At 39.2% G+C, this 20,188-nt stretch overlaps 1 protein-coding gene across 3 annotated transcripts in view; it reads left to right on the plus strand.

The window, feature by feature from the left end:
* The first annotated feature begins 3,475 nt into the window (after positions 1-3,475).
* Positions 3,476-20,188, plus strand: part of SLC20A2 (solute carrier family 20 (phosphate transporter), member 2) — a 96,386-nt gene continuing 79,673 nt past the window's right edge. The window contains exons 1-4 of one of the 3 annotated variants that reach the window (XM_008571199.1): positions 3,476-3,859; positions 3,970-4,078; positions 5,231-5,413; positions 15,997-16,293. The gene's annotated coding sequence lies outside the window, so the exon portion shown is untranslated. Of the gene's footprint in view, positions 4,079-5,230; positions 5,414-15,996; positions 16,294-20,188 lie in introns of all 3 variants that reach the window. The other 2 variants (XM_008571198.1, XM_008571200.1) reach the window with 2 other exon arrangements.

Raw genomic sequence — 20,188 nt, forward strand, 5'->3', positions numbered from 1 at the left:
GGGGGTCCGGGTCCCGCGGCGGGGGGCGCGGCGGGGGCGCGGGGCGCTCGCCGGTCTGCCCTGAGTGACGCGGGCTTGAGACTGTCGAAGTGTGTTAGAGACGGGGTGTGCCAGCATGCTGTAGCGTTGTCAGGTTAAGTGAGTTTGGGGCATTTAGAAATGAATTTTGTAGTGACTTGGGAAATGTGTGTTGCAGCGGGACACGGGTGGTGAATCTGTGTAGGATTTCCGCATCGTACTGGAGTGACCAGATTTCAGTGGTCGGTGCGCTTGCAGATGAATGGCCTCCTGTCCGCGTGCTGGAGGTCCTAAGTATTCATTCTGAGCGAGTTCCCTAGGGTCCGCCGACTGTGGCTCTGATTCATTAGCAGCCCCCGTAGAGGAATCTTCTGAGTTGAGTAGAGACAAGCGCTAACGTTTAACACTGCATCCTCAGCAAGCGTTCTGTCTCATGTCTTTGTGGATCATCTGTTACCATTAAATTCTGTCTAGATTAAGAACTTTACTTGAGTACAATAACATACTACTTTACTTATAGTATTAATATACTACCTGTATTACATATACGTGTATTACATATACAAAGTCATATATATAATTTTATAACCGTATAGTTTGACTCTAACGTTGTAAAATTAGAAACAATAATAACAAATAGCGATGTTGAGTACTGTTTTCTTTGCCAGGCCTGTGCTACACGGTCTACCTGTTTTATCTTATTTAATCTACTCTTTGCATGAGCATAGGTTGCTCAAAAATATTTGAGTACATGAGTTTGATTTGAATGTGTCCAAATGTGAAATATGTACATTAAATACTTGTTTCTACTTTTGTAAAATAAGGGTGTGTTTTCCAAGTTGGAAGATGTCTTTAAAAATTCATAGAACTGCAATTAGTCCCTTTATTTAGGTATTCAGTAGTTTCCAAAGCACCGTATCTCTTATTTATCCAAGTTCCCATTATATAACATTGTCTCACCCAATGAACAGGCTATACTAGGATATTGGGAAAAGGTAAATGTTGTTAAAGCCATAATGGCCCCTTCTAAGTGGCATTCCTAATTAAGGGTTACAAATGACATAATGAAACATGAAGACTGATTTTCTGATACCAACTAAGTAAATGAAAAAACTGGTCTGGTATTACTGTGTTGATGAGTCTAACAGTTTCATTGAGCATATGAAGGTTAACAATGTTAAATTATCTACATTGTACATAGTTGTGAAACTTTTCAGTTTGCTTTTAAATATGTTAAACATATATTTACTATTGAGCCCAACATTGAGTGCACTAAGAAATTAAGTTTTGGATTGGATTTAATTAAGCTGTAGTTTTGGCTTCCTTAGTCATCATTATCTGAGTTCATTTTGACATTGTTTCCAAAGATACAATTTAATGACTTCTACAGGCATAACAGTTCGACGTAACACTGATTCTGAGAATGATGGTGGGGTCTAACAGTTTGCGTCATGTGACAGGACTGGAGGGGATGAGGAAGGGGCTTGGAGGTGTGTCTTATTTGTGATTAAAGCATATTGGAACTTATCTATCAGGGGATTTCATTGGCCCATCGTTGGGAAGAGGAAGAGATTGATGATGCTTTGCCAGTCAGTTTACAAGAGGGTTTATCTCTTTGGGGAGGGAGTGAATGGAGAGTTGTCTTCAGTGGAAAGATCTTGGAAGAACAAGATACACATTTTCTTTTGGAATTAATCCTTCTACTCATTGTGACTAACGGATTCCTGCCCATTTTCTTTTGAAGTTAATCCTTCTACTCATTGTGACTAACAGATTCCTGCCACCACATACATCCTCAGACAGTTGCCAGGCTTGGATGTTTGTGGGCAGTCACTACTAACGGATGATTCCTGCCACCACATACATCCTCAGACAGTTGCCAGGCTTGGATGTTTGTGGGCAGTCACTGGTAGATAAAGAAAAGATGGGGAAAGGGTGGGGGTTGGGAGAACAGCATGAGGTGTGCGAGCAGAACATGGTTAGGCTTTCATTTGGGCAAGGTTAGGAACTGGGCCTCCATAGGACTCTTATGAAAACCATCCCCAAAAGACTGACTGTTAATAAATCTCTTATGTTGTTTGTGTTAAGAAATATGGACCCTTTAATATCCCCCTTAATAATATCCCCTTAATGTGCTTTATAAGCCAGGGAACAGATTTAGAATGCAGTATGTTACAGCACATGGAAAATTGTTGAATTTTTCATGGTAGCTCTTTCTGTATGTTTGTCACTGTTGGGAAGCCCCAGGTCTGTGAGGCGTGTCAGTGACGTTGTGTTTCCTGTGATAGGAAGACAAGCCCGTTCTATTCCTCATCTCCAGTGTGGCTCTCATGTAGAGTGCCCTTTAAGCAACCCCTTCACTCCCCCAAGTGCAGGGCCTTTGTCTGTCTCATAGATTTGTCCCCAGGGCCTGGAACAGAGCCTGGCATTTGGAAGGTGCTCAGTAAACATTTGTGGAATGAACAATACAACAGAGTCCTCTTCCCTCTGTCCGCTTGTGAAGATCCCACTTAACCTTTAGGCATAGGGCCACTCCAGCCTTACCTTTGCCGCCGAGTCTGCAGCCCGTAGTGAACTCTTGGAATGTTAGTGGTTTATAACACACGCTTTGGCATATAACCTTTATGGTTTTATGTTATTACATAAGTGTTTTACATATTTTTGTTTCCCCACCCAAAATATAGGCTCCTGCGGGCCAGAAAATATATATTTATACAGTAGTATCTTTGAAAACTGCCTTTGTATACAGTATAATATGTGTATAGAGAAGGTTTATACTTGTATTTACCTTTTGAGCCAATATTAGATACTATGGGGAAACATCAAAGATATTCGAAATAGTAGGTAATACTTAGTTTGCCAAACCTTGTTTCCATATGTGGAAACACTATGAGAATTTGGAACTAAATAAAATAATAATAATAGCTAATGTTTATTTAGTGCTTAATATGTGCCAGGCACTGTCCAAGGCTCTTTTACATGTTAATTTATTTGAATCTCACAACAATCCTTTGATGGGTGGGTTCAATTATTACTCCGTTGTCCAAATGAGGAAACAGAGGTGCAGCAAAGTAATGAAGTTTCTTTCCTACAACCATGATGCAAGTACTAGTGGACAGCCTGGCTCCAGAGCTGGTGTAGCTTCTGTGGGGGGTTTCACTTATGTTTCGAAGGCATATCTGAAAGTTTATACTGTTTCCATGCTGTAAAATATGCTCTTTTTAAAATTTTTAGGTAGCATAAAAGATTGCCATGACTCTATGCTGCAGGAGCAGTGTGGGATTTTCCAGTTAACAGAGGTTGAAAAGGAAATGATTAAGGGGACACTGTATATTGAAGTGACTAAACACAAGAGGAGAGAGAGACTGAATTTTGAATCTCATAGCTGAGTCATTATAACTCTTATAGATGTTGAATCATCAGACAGGACAATGACTGTTTAAGTTACTAATTTAGCGTCAAAAAACTTAGCTAAATAAAATAATATTGAATAACGCTTGATATCTTACTGCCTTTTTAAAAACACTCACTAGATTTAAAACCATAGCTAGCAGTAGTAATTTGCCATACTGTGGGTGTCACTGAAGGTTTTCTATGTGCTTCTGTCCATGGGCTTTGTTCTTTTGTGGAATCTTGATCTATTTTTTCAGCTTGTATTGAGCAACGGAGAACACTGTTGGTCAGGAGGCCTCTTCAAACCAAGTAATATTTTTTTTTGGTGGAAGAGAAAATGTAAAATTGTGCCATTGATTTGGTGACAAACCTGTAATAAAATCGGTTTAAAGCTGTGTGGAATTAGATGAAGGTCCACAAACAAAATACAACAAGATAAAGAAAAATGGTATTCTCTGAAAGCCCAATTATGTATCCATCCCCTTTTTTGGGAGCTGATAATATTATTTTGGGGTCACTAGGCATCAACAGAGTCACTGAATCTAAATGACTCCACAGATAGGGGAGTACATCCATCACCACCCCCACTGTGCAGGACTCAGAGGAGGATTTCCCTGCACGGAAGCACATACCTGGCCAGCAGCCAGTGAGGACCCACCCTTTGCAGGTACAGTGTTCTGCACTACCGATTGTTTCTGCACTACCAATTGTTTCTGCTGGGAAGGGTGTCGTATCATTTGTCTTGGGGTAGCTTCATAATTTGAGTCTGTGAAGAAGTAACCTGTGCTGCTGTCATTTTAACATCACATATTTTGGGATGGCCAGCATGGAAGCAACTTATAGCTGTGAATATTGCCCTACAGTTTGTGTTCTATTTAAATATTGGAGGAACTAATTTAGAAAATTTCAATTAAAATAATCTATGTTGAAGTATTTATCCAATTGGCACGTTAGCCTTAATTTAAGTTTCAGGCTCTTCCCTGAATGTTAGGTTTTTAGGGAAAGAGAAAATGATACACTGATTCATTTAATAAGTCTATCAAGTTAGGACAATTTAATGAGATCTCTACGACCCCATTTTATGAATTTTAGGGTTGTAGAGCTGGATCCTGAGCATGGTCTAGTTCTTTAACCAGGAGTGTACGTCAGAATGACCCAGGGTTTATTTATAAAGGAACCGATGTCTTTGCTTAACCCCAGAGGTTTAGATTCCATGGAGTTGGAGCAGGGCCTGGGTGTCTGTGCTTAAAACATTCTCAGTGATTCTGGTGCCACCTCCCCTGTAAGAGGAACCAGTCCTGTATTTTACAGATGAGAAAACTGGGCAAATTGAGATGAATTGCCCAGAATTGATCCGGTGGTGCCAAGATTTTGTTACTAGATAATATACAATTTCAGAATTTTATGGTTGGAAGGAATTTTCCAGGTCATCAATTCAGTAGTTTGTTTTACAGCTAAATATAAACCATGCTTGTTCATACCATTTCCAATATGATATGAATGAAGAGAAATAGTGCTTTCTCAGTCTGTCTTCTATCTTGGCCATGGTAAATATTGAAAAGTCAGTCACCAGAATTTCTGTACAAATTTAACTGATGCTTTTTTATTAATTTCAGGGACTGTCAATTATTTGCAATATTTTAATTGTATAGCCTTTTTATTTTTAAAAATATTGTCTATTTAAGGCTGAAGTAAGACATTAAAAATTCTTGAGTTATGTTTCAGTCTTAGCTAACATATACTATTGTGTGAAAATTTGCACTGCATTATTAGAGATGTTTTAAAAATCTAGTTGATTTTTAATTTTTCTTTTTTTAAGGCATCTCACCTTAGAAACAGCACGATTGTCATTCAAGTCATTTTTGAATATGAGAGAAGAGTCCTGGTTTCAACATGTCTTCGATAGAGACCAACTGGACTAGGTTTATTCCTTCAAGAAGTCTCCTAAAGCCCATACAGAAGCAAGCATTTCCAGGAGTAAATAATATTGTGTTGGATGCCTGTGAGTGGCCTGTATCACTAAATGACTCATTAAAATATTCATGGAAGAATGGTTTAAAAAAAAAAACAAAAACCCACTGAAGAAAAGGCACATTTCAAGAAGCAACTCCAGTGCCATTTAGGGCTTTTGTGTAGCTAAACGAAGGCAGTTCTGAAAATATGAGTGGCAAGACACTAGCACATTTTTTACATGATTCTTATATTATCTTTGTTAACCCATCCACTTTTATATGTAATACTTGAGTTATTTTCCACTACTGCAGTGGCTGGTAATCTACTCATGATCAGAGTTTTATTTGATATGGCAAGAGAAGTAGAAAATAGCAGTAGGAAGATGTATTAGTCCGTTTTGTGTTGCTATAACAGAATACCTGAGACTGGGTAATTTATAAAGAACAGAAGTTTATTTGGCTTACGATTCTGGGACAGGTGCATCTGGTGTGGACCTCAGGCTGCTTCTACTCATGGTGCAAAGTGGCAGGCAGCCTGTGGGTATGAGCAGATCACATGGTGAGAGGAGGAAAGGGGAGGGAGGTGCCAGGATCTTTTAAACAGCCAGCTCTCCTGGGAACTAACAGAGCAAGATGTCACTCACTATCCCCACCCCCAGGGAGAGGATTAATCCATTCATGAGGGGTCCACCCCCATGACTCAAACAGCTTTCAACACTGTCACATTGGGGATCAGAATTCTGCATGAGTTTTGGGGGTACAACACATCCAAACTTTGTCAGAAGAGAAGCAGGCACAGTTGCCCCAAAGAGGACTTAATGAGCGATCGCTGCGGGTGTGCAGTGCTTCATGGTGCTGCTGGTGGTGCATGTCCCGTGACTTCAGCTTCATCTTCTTTGTCTGCTCCCAGCCTCTGCATATGCCTGCTTTTTCCTTGGATGATTATTTGGCACTGAAGATCGGATTACCATATTTTTTTCACTTTTAAAATAAGAATTATATCTTTATTTTTTTATTTTTTATTTTATTTTTTTCCTTTTTGTCTTTTTTCGTGACCGGTAACGGGATCGCAACCCTCGGTGTCGCGCCTGCACCGCGCTCAACCAGTGAGCGAACCGGTCTCTATATGGGATCTGAACCCTCGGTGGGAGCGCCACCGTGCTCCCAAGTGCCACACTCTACCGAGTGTGCCACCGGGCCGGCCCGAATTATATCTTTATAAATAGATCTTTGGAACAGCAACACTGAAAAGAATGGAAATTTTTCTATTCTTGGTCCTAGAAAAACTTAAAAGATATTTTTAAAAAAATTTCCTTCCCCAATAGGCCTGTTTTACTTCATTCTTTTTTCCCCTTTTCTACCTGTCTACTCATCAGCTGATCCCACTTTTACATATTTTCTCACCTGTCCAGAGATTCTTGTTTGTTTTTTCGTGTTTTGTCTGCTCCCTGCCCGTTCTGTGGTTCTGCCTCCGCTTTGAGGTGCTTTCTATCTCTTTGCCCTCCCTTCACTTGGGCATTCCACCTCCAGCCTAAATTGTTGCTGCCTCAGTCTGTCACGCCTAGCTCCTACCTGTTTTACCCTCACCTCTTGCCCACTTGCATTCCTCCCTCATCCCTGCCAGTGGTGGGCCGCACCCTTGCACCACCTCTGTTTGCAGCCCAGTGATCCATCCTGTACTTCATCTAGCTCTGATTCCTTCTCATATCAAAGGTTTTGTAGTTTTCTTCCTGTGTTTTTTAGCTTGAGCTCTTTTTCTATTTTCCTTGTCCCTGGGTGATAGGTATTAGTAGATGAATATGTTGTCAGGCTTTGCATAGCACACTGGTCCTTGCTGTGTAGTTCCCAGGGAGCCAGGATGAATCAATTATTAACTATTCTTGGAATACTGGGCTTCCTGTGTTTTCTGTTTCTAAGAATTAGATTGGTATTCTAGAAGCCTGATACTGCTTGAAAGCCAGTCGAGATAGCCAAATGATACTGTCATTTAACCTCTATTCAGGAGTTTGTAACATTTATCACTTCCTTGTCTTGAAAGATTAAAGAACCTCCACAGCAACTTTGGGGTGGAGGTGGGGGAGGGCAGGAAGAGAAAAGCACTAGAAAGAATTCCTGGTCAACAAAAATGGAAAGAAAACTGAAACTACAAGCATTAACATTTATTAGGTGAAAGAGCTCCTAAAAGAATAAAAAGGGTCAGTAATTTTGTTAACTAATTTTAGTATTGGGTCATTTGTGTTTTTATATTTCCCTTTAATTTCCGAGACCTGTAATATTTAACAAAACAGAGACTTAATCTTGTAAATATTCATTTTATATTTTGAGACTTGATGTTTCCTTAAATATTAACCTGTGCCATTTTGTAATTATATTGTAACATTCTCAAAATGCCATCACAACTGATCCTGTTAAGTTTCTTTTGTGGGAAAGCATATAAATTGTGTGGTCTTGCCCCTCTAGACTGTAGTTGTATTGTAATGAAAAGATAGCTGTTGGCAAACTTTATCTTATTCTGTTGGTTTACATTGTTTCATATTTTTTCTTTATTCTTGCATATAATTTGAATATGGTGTTATCCTGTAATTTAGTTTTTTATAATGTGTATAAACTGCTGGAGGTAGACTGATAATGAGTGCAGTTTTAAAAATTCTGTACACCACATATTGTGGTATTAAGAACAACTCTATCTATGGTAACACCAGGGTCATGGACGTGGATCCCGTTACCAGCCAGCCACCTCCACACAAAAAATAGCCCTACAAATAGGGCTTGATCATATCAAATATTCTTTCTGCCTGAGCCTTCTCTGTTTGTGATGGTGGTGGTTGTGTATCTTAGGGCTAAAGGAACAGCTAATGGTCCAGTAATGCTACTGTAATATTTACCACCCATGAGCAGCTAGCAAAAAATGGCCTTAATGTCGCAGTTAGGCTACTAACAAGGAATTTATGTAGATGCGCTAAGTCTGGACCTGTGTTCTGGAACTATAAAGATGACCAAGGTATGGGCCATTCCTTCTGGAAGCTTATAATTGAGCAGGGAGTACTGATAAGTAAATGATTACAATATAGTTTGGCAAATGCTAAAATATATATGTAGCAGCTATTATAGGAACAGATGAATAGGGAGACAGACAGTGTAGGGCATAAACCTTAAGTCAGGTATGTAATATGTGTTTATTTGGTATTAACTGTGAGGCAACAATCTCTGGTCTACCCATTATTACTGGTGTGAATTGGGCAAGTTACTTAAACCAGTCACCCTCAATTTGTAAATTGTGAAATGGTGATTTTTATTTAGTAGTGTTGATATATGGATTAAATGAATAATCTATATGAGATGTTATTATTGTTCCTTATTTAATCATTGTTTAGAATTTGGAGGACTAAACAACCAGTAGAGAATAATGGTATAGAAAAAATGAAAATTCCTTTTGGGGGAGTTATACTCTTATTACAGATAAAATATGGCTGCTCAAAATGCTTGAAATTCCCATTTTAAATTTGCTTTTCTGGTTTTTAAGAAAACCAGTCATACAACCTTGTAGTCAATACCTTTTCTTTTTTTTTTTTTTAACCAAAAGAAATTTATTTAGTTTGATCTGTTTAACAGAATTTCTTTCTTGCTGACTTTTGTCTCTTCCCGTAAATCAAATGCATTCTCAAAGAACTTAAAATTTGCAACAGTTGAGCATATCTAACAAAAATGTGCCGCAGATTTCTAAACTCTGTTTAGCAAGGCTAGGTCTTCATAATGACTACTTTCTGCAAAGTTGGAGTAAAATTTATTGGATACAAAAGTTTTGGAGTATATTATAAAATCAGTCTTTGTATAGTTGTAATCCCAACACTAGGTTCTGTGTACCAACCTGACTATATTTCCTGGATTGCATCTGTGTTTTTGAAACTTGAACAAAGTGCTGTTTAAATTCACTTCCTTTAATAGAACCAAACCAAACAATCTTCATTTCTAATGTAGAAGAATTTGGCGTAGTGGTTCCATATTATTTTGTTTATGGTTGATTGTCTTCCTAAATTCAATACTGGTATTTCAAAATTATCCCAATTATAATCTTTATAATACACAAAATATGGGTCTGTGGCCTGTACCATATGATAAATCAGTTAGGGTAAATTTTTCACTTGAAATAAATTCATTCTTCTGACCTGGTTTGGCCTTGTAAAAATTTACTAATTCATAGCCAAATTAGACTTGTCTGTTATATTGTGATTTTGTGTATTACAAAGATTATAATTGGAATAATTTTGAAATACAAATATTGAGATAGAACTAACAGCTTAGATTTTGATGGAGATCAAAATATATGTCTTGTCTAAAGCCTCTTTTTATTTTATTTACAATCAAGAGGTTTAAATAAGTGTAGTGTGTGTTTAATGGCTGGAGTTAGTTTGTATTGACATTATATTCATAGAGAGGGAACCTGTATTTGCATAGAATGGGAGACTTTGTGCATTAGTGTTCCAAAGCTTAGTTTAAGCTTCCTATGATTAGCAAAGTGGCTTTCATTTGTGTTCTCTGGAAGATTCTCAGTAGGCCTTTGGGAATGTTAGCAACAGCATGTTTAATTGCCACAATGAATGTCTAGTTAGTGGAAATGTTTGGGAAATTGCTGCAGATGTTGTAGAATCAGCTGAGATGCTGATTTTTGTCTTTCACTCCTCCCTGTTATATTCTTTGAGAAATTTTTTCCTGACAGCATTTCATTTTTTCTTGGATTTCTGTTTATTAATATTGTTAACAATAACAGTTACCATTACAGGGCCTCTGTAGAGCCAGGTTCCTGACATACATTTAATTCTTTGCTATTACTTACGTAATTTTCTAATAAATTTGAAGTTATAAAATATATGTATTCATATAGAGTATACAATATGTGTTTATATTGATAAGCAAGTAAATAAGTAAATAAATATTAGGGGAGTTATACAGGTCAGTAAGTTTGTTGAATTACATTTTAAAAATGAGGACATTGAGGGAAGTTATGGAACTGTCCAAGGTCATGCAGATAGTAAGTGATGAACCCAGGATTTTAATTTAAATCTGATTAAATCCCATGCTTTTTGTACCAGTGTGCTGGCAGTGGCCTTTATGGTTTAGACCACTGGCCATAATACAGATGTGGCCAAGATAAGATCCACATATGCATTATTAAGAAGGAAGTGGTTTGCTGTACCTTCAGTAGAGAGAGAGGGCTCAGAGTAGAAAAGTCTTAAGATAGAGCTAATTAAACACCACCGTGGTCAGCAAAGCCATCATAATTTTATTGTTTTTGTTTGTTTCCATCTGGAGTGTGTGTTCATCTTTCACCCAGCTTGAAGGATGGATAATAACTGGCTCCCTCTCATGTCTGTTAAAGGGCCTGGGTGTCAGCATAACTGGTGATCCAGACTTGCCCTGTCTTGTCACCACTCTTTCCCAGGCTCGTCATACAGCACCATTGCGTGAAGAGGCTTCAGACAACCAACATACACAAATAAAACCCTGAATTGTACAATACTCCAAAGATGCTGTACTTAGGAAATGTTGAAAAAAGAGGCTTTATAAAATTATTATACTTAAGACTTTAAGAAAAAAAAGAAAAACAATGACTTTGAGAGTGTTATTGAGACAGCTATGTAAATTCTGGGAAAGTAGCAAGTTCAAAAGATCACTGGAAATTTTACTATATGTAAGTTTTTAAAAAGTGAATAAGAGGGTTATTAGAATTTAGCAATAGATGTGTACCTATTTTCAGTTCAGCTAGAGAAATGTATTTCATTCATTCACAATAGGTCACTCTCACGTTCTTCAAAAATATGTTTTTCCAAGACCAATTGCTTATAGATAATTTTCACTGACCTGAAGGCATACATTTCTGAGAAATTATCACCTTAAAAATTTTTGATTTGGGCCGGCCCGGTGGCGCACTGCTACAGTGCGCTGCTTGCGAGTGCGGCGGCGCTCCCGCCGAGGGTTCGGATCCCACATACAGACCGGTTCCCGCTCACTGGCTGAGTGAGGTGCGGGAGCAACACCGAGGGTTGCGATCCCGTTGCCGGTCCCGGTCCGGTACGGGTGTGACACTGAGGGTTGCGATCCGTTGCCGGACACGAAAAAAGACAAAAAGGAAAAAAAAATTTTTTTTAATTTTTATTCATCATTTCCACTGATTCCACTATTAATTTTTACAGTGCTGTACTCTGGAAAGTATTTTGTTCACAAGAAATAATAAAGTATGATGATTTGTTCTACCAAAAAAAAGTAAAAATAAATCCCATGCTTTCACCCTCTTTTCTATATTGCCTTTTTAAAATATTTCCCCTTGAAAAGGTAAATTTTGGCTGTTTTATAAATGCAAGTTATTCTGAGCTAAGGAGCGCTCTGTCAATCCTATGTGCACACCTATTTCTTTTTCAAAATAAAATAACTTTGTTTCTGATTATAAAAGTAATGAGGCTCAGTTAAGAGTAATCAATGTTTAGTGGAAAAACAATCAGAAATACAGAAAGGTATAAAGAAGAGAGTGGTGAAAGTCACTAATATTCTCCCTCTGAGGTTCACATTTTGATTTATAGTCTTCCTGACTTTTGGGGGTATAAATACATATACATATGTTTTTAAACACTAATAGGTTCATAACATGCCTGTTGTTTATAACTGCTCTTTTACCTGTTATATTTTGGCCATCATTTCATGTCATAAGTTTATATCTTCATTAAAATTTTTTTTCCATTTTTTAAAAAATACATTTTTTCTTTTAGAAAAGTTTTGGATTTACAGAAAAGTTGCAAAGTTAGTATAGTGAGTTCCCATATACTCCACATCCAGTTTTAACATTTTACCTTAGTATCATACATTTGTTAAAATTAAGGAACCAATATTGATATATTAGTATTAGCTAAAGTACATGCTTTATTCAGATTTCCTTAGTTTTTACGTCATGTCTTTCTTCAGTTTCAGGATCCCACCCAGGACACTGCATTACACTTAGTTGTCCTATCTCTGTAGGTTCCTCTTGGCTGTGATGGTGTCTCAGACTTTCCTTCTTTTTTTATGACCTTGACAGTTTTGAGGTGTACTAGTCAGATATTTTGTAGAGGGTTCCTCAGTTGGGATTTGTCTGCTGTTTTTCTCATGGTTAGACTGGGGTTAGGCTTTGGGGAGGAAAACCACAGAGACAAAAATCGTTTCAACGGTACTCCCAATGGAGGTGACCTGGATCGCCTGGCTGGGGTAGTGTGTGTTAGGTGTCTCCACGGTAAAGTTACTCTTTTCCTCCTTTCTGTGTTGCATTCTTGGGAAGGAAGTCAGCCCACACTTGCAGAGTATGGAGTTAGGCTCCACCTCCTTGGGGGCAGAGCGCCTACGTAAATTATTTGGAATTCTTCTGCACAGGAGATACAGCTATCCTCCCACATTCAATCATTTGTATTAGTATAAACTAGTGGGTGTTTATTTATAGTTTGGGTTGTAATCCAGTAATACTTTATTGCTGAAATTGTTCCAGCTTTGGCCATTGGGCACTCTTTCAGTTGGTTCCTGTGTCCCTTTGCTATACCCCTGTCATTGTGGGTTTATGTCTTCATTTCTTAAATAGCTGCATGGTATTCCATTGTAAGAATGTACCGTAATATATTTAACCAATTCCTTATTGACGATAATTTAGGTATGAGATTTTTTCACTTTTATAGACAATACTGTGATAAGCAATCTTCAGAAGACTATATAGTTATGAAAATATTGTTTGGTAAGGCGCTCAGGGAAAGTTGCTGTATTAGAGGCTCTGCCCATTTTACATTTTATGTGACATGTGACTCTTCAGGATACTAAAGCAGATTTCTGAGGAGTGAGCATTTTCCTCTTGTCTGTGGAAACTAGAGCTGTGTCTGTCACCACAGTTGTCTCTTCCTTTCCCTTTTTACCTGTGGTTGGGGCTGATGGGGGGTGTGGCACCAGTGGCCCTGAAGAGCTGCTTTGAGATAACTCAGGGTCTTGAGACACTTGCGCCATCTCAGTGTAGAAATGGTTACTATAGACAACTAACAGAAGATGAATTTACATTCAATTCAGAACAAACGAAACGACATCCTCAGAGTAAAATCTTTGGACCTGGAAGTGATCTTGGAAATCATGATGTTCTAGCCCTGAATTTTAAAAATAGGAAACTGTTATTTATTATTAGGTGGGGTGATTTGCCTGGGATTATGCAGTAGCAGAAGAAGCGTTCAAGAATCTGGATTGCTGCATAAGTCTCAGAATTCCTTGCTACGTGGGTATATGGTGATTTGCCTGGGATTATGCAGTAGCAGAAGCGTTCAAGAATCTGGATTGCTGCATAAGTCTCAGAATTCCTTGCTACGTGGGTATATTTTATTTCCCATGCGAGGATATGCAAAACTTTTTATGTTGGAAAATTTCAAACATATACCAAAGAAGACAAAATAGTATAATTAATCCCCATGTCCCTATAACCCAGAATTATCTATCAATTTGTAGCCAATTTTGTTTAAAACTCCTACCCACTCCCCCCACCATATTATTTTGAAGCAAATCCCAGATATTAAATCACTTTATCTATAAATATTTGAATATATTCCAAAGGGAAAAACTTGTTTATTTTTTTTTATCTGACAGCTGGTCTGTATGGAGATGTGAACCCTTGACTTTGGTGTTACCAGCACCGTGCTTTACATTGAGGCAATTGGCTAGCCCAAAAAAACTTTTTAAAAAGTGTAATCACAATACCATTATCACATCTTAAAAACATTTGTTTTTATTTATTTTTAAAATTAATTTATTATTTTTTTTTATATTCAAAGGTGTTGCTGATCAGTGGGAGAGGCAGGTGGGAGGGGTAGGGAAACATGTGGAGGTGGGGGGCTGGGGCTGTTCTGGTTACAGAGAGCAGGGGGGCGTGGCTGAGGCCTACAGGCTCCCCTCATTCCAGCTTGAGAGCCTGGGGGGTTTCTGGAGGTGGGTTGGTTGTCACTGGGCTGGATGCAAGTGTCAGGGGGCGTGGCTGAGGCCCTTGGCACCCCCACCCCCAGGCTCATTGGCCTGTGGAGCTTCCGGCCCTGTCAGGTTTTATGGGTGTTCTTTGGTGGTGTTAGACCTTTACTGTTTAATATCAAACTTTGTCTCTGGTCTGTGGGTATTTTGTTTTTCTTTCAGTTCTGTGTTGGATTATTTGCTGTTCCCATCACTTAAACTCTGCACTGGAACTAATGCTATCCTCCCACATTCAATCATTTGTATTAGTATAAACTAGTGGGTGTTTATTTATAGTTTGGGTTGTAATCCAGTAATACTTTATTGCTGAAATTGTTCCAGCTTTGGCCATTGGGCACTCTTTCAGTTGGTTCCTGTGTCCCTTTGCTATACCCCTGTCATTGTGGGTTTATGTCTTCATTTCTTAAATAGCTGCATGGTATTCCATTGTAAGAATGTACCGTAATATATTTAACCAATTCCTTATTGACGATAATTTAGGTATGAGATTTTTTCACTTTTATAGACAATACTGTGATAAGCAATCTTCAGAAGACTATATAGTTATGAAGTTGAGCAGCTCAGGTTTTAGTGGTTGACCTTGTAAGCACTTCTGGGTCTTGTGAGGTCCTATACACCTGGGTTGTGTGGAAACTCTGGTCTGGGCCTGAGTCTTTTCAGCAAACTGTACCCCCTGCAGTTCTGTATTCCTGACCAGTCTCCACTGAGTGGTTCTGTGCTGATTGGGGGGCAGATCAGATGTCCATGCTGTGCCTAATGTTCCCATGGTGTACCGTCTCCCCCACCGCCTGCACTCCAAACACTTCGGCCTCTTGCTATGACTCACCAGCCTTTGAGCGGCTCCTTTTTTCAGTTGTCTGTGGCCCCTTGCTCCTATTTGCGTCCTCGGGAATCCTGTTAGTGGTTGTCTGTGGCCCCCCCTGTTAGAGGGCCACAAAGGCCCTCTCCCTCTCCTGCAGTCTCCAAGCAACTCCATCCAAAGAGCACAGCCGCGGCTTTTGCTGGCTCCTGCTCCAAGCGCTCACCAGGGCCAGCCTTGAAGTGGCCGGGGCTTGAAATGGTAGGAGTGGTCCTTTCTCTCTCTCATTGTGGCTTCTCCCGCCTTCATGAACTCTGTAGGTCTCTCCTCCTCTTCCCCTGAGCTCTAGTGGCCCCAACTTGGCTGTCATTGCCTTTTAATAGTTGTAAATTGGTGGATTGTGGGAGAGGGTGACACTGAGGACTGTCTATTCTGCCATCTTGATTTTCTCTCCCCTGAAAACATTTCTATTCAAGGATATTTAGTTTTAGAAACTTAATAATATTTGTATTCACCATGAGTTGGAATCTGGCTTTACTGAGAATATAGTTCCTTGGTATAATCGCCCAGGGATTAGGAAGAGATTCTGTCCGCTGGCCAGAATGGCCTAGGTTATGGCTTTTATCAAAATCTGATGTCTGAGGGTCTTACCCAGAAGAAATAAATTAATCTCTTATGTGAGTTTTTCAGAAGCAGAGGGATGCATAAAGAATGTATGGCAGATGTCTCCTTACTGTATATATTTGTTTTTTCCACCCTAATTAACTCTTATGTTACCTGTGCGTGAGGAAGACGTTCCAGGGACATGTGACAATTCTTTTTCAGATGTTACCATATTAGCTGACACCGTGGATGGTATTATAGTGGTGTGGCCATTCCACTCCAGACCTTCTGTGGAGAGACTGTTGAATGGCAAGTAAGATTCCTGCATGTTATTTCCTGGTTGGAACTTGACAAAGCTTCAGAGAAAACAAGCATTGACGTCGCTGCTGCACTCACCTCTGCCATTCAGAAGCTGACTGGAGAGCAGAAATGATCCTGAGGGCCAAGGGGACAGCAGTTACTCTGACTTTTTCAAAGAGCACATTAACTGGATTGCTCAACTGTCTACAACTTAAAAGGGTGATTAATACTCCCAATTTTTTAAATATTGTATTTTCTTGGGGTTTCACATAGTGATTAAAATTAAGTATGGTGCTATTTCTCTCTAGAAAAACAGCCCTGTCTCAGAGGTTTTACAACCAGAATAGCAAACTTCCTTTTAAATACCCATTTACTTGCATTGAATTTATCCTAGAACTGTCTCTGTTTTTGACATGCTGTTAAAATGTCCAGTGATCTGAATTAGAGACGAGATGATACAGGAGGGCTGAAATTTTCCTGTTGAGTTTTCTGAGACTGAAACCAGTTTTACCTATGTGATTTTATTTGAAACCATTTTATTGCAAATGAGTTTTTGTCCTGCTGACCAGTGCTGTTCCTTGCATGCAGTCGTGGCCGTCCCAGCCTGCCTTGCGGCTGCCCTGCCCACGCCTTCGCCTTCTCTTTCCTGAACAGGCTTTGCTACAGTCAGTCAGCTGTACTTCTCTTCCATTTTGAGTGTCCTATTTATATTATTTTTGAATTTGGGCTCACCTTTATTTACTTATTTCCATTCAGTGAACAACTCAAAAGAAGAGAAATCAATGTTAATTTTCTTCTTGTTAAGTTAAAAGATTAATAAAAACCAGTTTCAAATACCTCCCTGGTCAAGCATGTTCAGTTATCCCGAGGCAAATGTGTATTATGGATTTTAGGTTCTAGGAAGAGGTGGTATTCAGTACAGAGTGCTGTGAATGTGGGTATATTTCATGTTTAGCTCTGTAGCATTTCACATACACTATGTATTTTAAGCTACTTTTTAAACCCCTTCTTGATCCAATAATACTTTTTTCTTCTTCTTTGCTTTGAAGTTGTATTACTTTTCTTAATTTTGACACCTTTGCTGCTTACCAGCTGTGTGAGTGTGATTGAATTTATCATCGTTGAACTCACTGATGGGTAGCACCGGCGCGCCACAGGCACTCTGCAGCTGCCGCTCCGCCACCTTTCTCTCTAGCGGTCTGTTTGCCTCTTTCCCCTTTACATGTTTCTTCCTTTAATGAGATTAAGAAAAATGGTTTCTGTATCCTAAATAAGTGACCCGCTTCACATTTTCCCCAAATATTTTTTTTTTTAACTTTCTGTTTTAAAGTGGTTACAGATTCACAAGAAGTGGCAAAAGCAGTACAGAGAGGTCTGGTGCCCCATCCACTCAGTGTTGCCCAGAGGTGACTGTAGTACAGGATCAGAACCAGAAAACTGCCACTGGAGCTACTCACAGAGCTTGTTCAGATTTCACTAGTTTTCCTCGCCCTCCTGTGTGTGTGTGTGTGTGTGTGTGTGTGTGTGAGATAGTTCTGTGCATCTTGATCACATGTGTAGATTTGTGTAACCCACCACCACAACCAAGACACGGAACTGACCCCTCACCCCCAGGCTTCCCACTTGCTACCCCTTTATGGCCACCATCTTCCAACCTCCAATAACCACCAATCTGTTCTCCATCTGTATAATTTTGTCATTTTGAGAATATTATATAAATGGAATCATGAAGTGTGTGACCTGTGATATTGGCCCTTTTCGACTTGACATAATGTCCTTGAGAGCCACTGAAGCTGCATGTGTGAGTAGCTCCTGCCATTGTATTGCTGAGTGGTAATCCATGATATGATGTACTGCAGTTCAACCATTTGTCCATTGAAGGACATTTGCGTTGTTTCCCGTTTGGGGCCATTACAAATAAAGTTGCTGTGAACATTTGTGCACATGTTTTTGTGTGGACCTATGTTTTCACTTCTATGGGAATGCAATTGCTAGATCAAGCTTTTTAATGGACCATTGTAGGCTTCTTTGAAAATATGTGCTAATGCAGTCAGCACTTGTAGCGACAGTATGCAAAAGCAGTTATTTCTTCATGCCAACCGTTATAAATAATATACATTTCCCTTTGTTTTACAATATCTTTCTGTATAATTTGCAGCATGAATCCAAAGTACAGAATCCTATCTTTTGCACACTGTAATATAACATGTGTACTAAATAAGTATTCATTTTGTTAATGAACCCCCTTTCATATTTTATTGGCATTTTTCTTGTGGGGAATATTACTGTTCTTGGATACTAAATTTGAACGGAAGAAATATTTCAGGTAATGGTTTTCTTTTCATTAATTTGCAATGTGGTAGATGTTGAATTTTTTACATAGTTATAAAGATTAGCACAAAGGGTCAGGATGTTCATTAATTGACTAATGTCCAGCAGCATTTCTTTTTTTTTTCCTTTTTGTCTTTTTTCATGACTGGCAACGGATCGCAACCCTCAGTGTTGCGCCCATACCGGACTGGGACCGGCAACGGGATTGCAACCCTCGGTGTTGCGCCCGTACCTCGCTCAGCCAGTGAGCGGGAACCGGTCTATATGTGGGATCCGAACCCTCTGTGGGAGCGCCGCCGCGCTCCCAAGTGGCGCACTGTAGCAGTGCGCCACCGGCCGGCCCCCAGCAGCATTTCAACTAATTGGTAGAGCAGTATTGACACTTTTATTTTACAACATAATGTCTGGGGTCCTAAGATGTTTTATGAAGTCATTGGCTAGTGATAGGGTGGTAAATCATTATTCAGGTGAGGCTACAAATATTCTTTTGACATGTGAAGGGCTCCTAACTGTGACAGCCATAAATTTAAGTGACTTTAAGTCGGGCATCAAAAGTCAGCGTAAGAACAATGTCAGTGATGGATGGTGTACAGTCATTAGCTGGTTTGATAGATTTTGGCTTTTCCAAATGGATCTAGTAGCTTTAAAATAAAGCTGTTAAATATAACAGTTAAAATAGGAGTTAAAATAAAAGACAGTTAAAATAACTGATAAAGAAAGGCTCTCAGAAAAGATGGAAGAAGAGAAGGGTGAAGTGTAAGAGGCAGTGGTTCTTACTCTGACTATGCGTCCGAACCATGTTGGTTCTTTTACAGCAGAGCAGTACCTGTGCCCATGCCAACTCAGTTAGACTCTGGAAGTGGCACCCAGGCACCCAGATATTTTTAAAAATGCTTCCCAGGTGATTCTGCTGTTCAGCCAAGTCAGAGCCACTGAAGCAGCAGAAGTGCTCCTGTGCTCATGTTTCCTCTGTACTCTTTGGATAGCGTTCGTGCTGCACGCTTCTGTCCCCTGGTATTGCACTCGTGTGGGTTCCACAGAGTTTTCATTTGTGGCTCAGCTGAGGTGAGTGTTTTCCTGAAGAGGGAAAAGTCACACTTGTGCATGGTGGACACATTTAAACTTTAATATGTATAACAGAAGAGTGCCCATGAAGTGGAGTCTAGTGTCCAAAACTGAGAAATTCAGAATCGTTGAAAAGTCAGAAAGGAAACTGGGCTTCTTCTGGGACATCCTATGGATAGGAAACTTTTTGAAAATCAAGCATTTAGGAAACGTGTGTGGAGTTTGGGAGTGAGAGATGTGAGTGTTGGTCAATCTTGTCAGCCACATTTAGTTTTTCTTCTTTTTAGCTTAATTTTTCATTTTGTAGAAAGGCAATATTTATTTATAGCAAGTGAAAATATGCAAGGATGAATAAAAAATAAGAATCTCCCACCCATGTTCACAGCCTGACGTGAATTCTTCCACATTTTCTTTTAATTTTTACTAATAAAAAAAAAATTGTATTTACTTAGAAGCATTCAGAAGGTCAACAAAACAGCTGCAACTTTTTTTTTTTTTTTTTTTTTGCAATTGCAGAGTGGTATTCAGTTAACAGAACAATTATTTCATATAAGCTGCATCAGAGACAACTGAAGGTGAAAAAACCGTCCCCATATATAACTAATTTGTGCTGTGCACCAGCAAGAACCTGCTTTAAACTTCCACGCCTATTACAACCCCCACACTGTACCAAGCAAGGTTAGTGGCTACTGAAAATACCACCAGGACAGGGCTATCT

The sequence above is a fragment of the Galeopterus variegatus genome, unplaced genomic scaffold, assembly GCF_000696425.1.
Source record: "Galeopterus variegatus unplaced genomic scaffold, G_variegatus-3.0.2 Scaffold666, whole genome shotgun sequence".
Classification (NCBI taxonomy): Eukaryota; Metazoa; Chordata; class Mammalia; order Dermoptera; family Cynocephalidae; genus Galeopterus; species Galeopterus variegatus.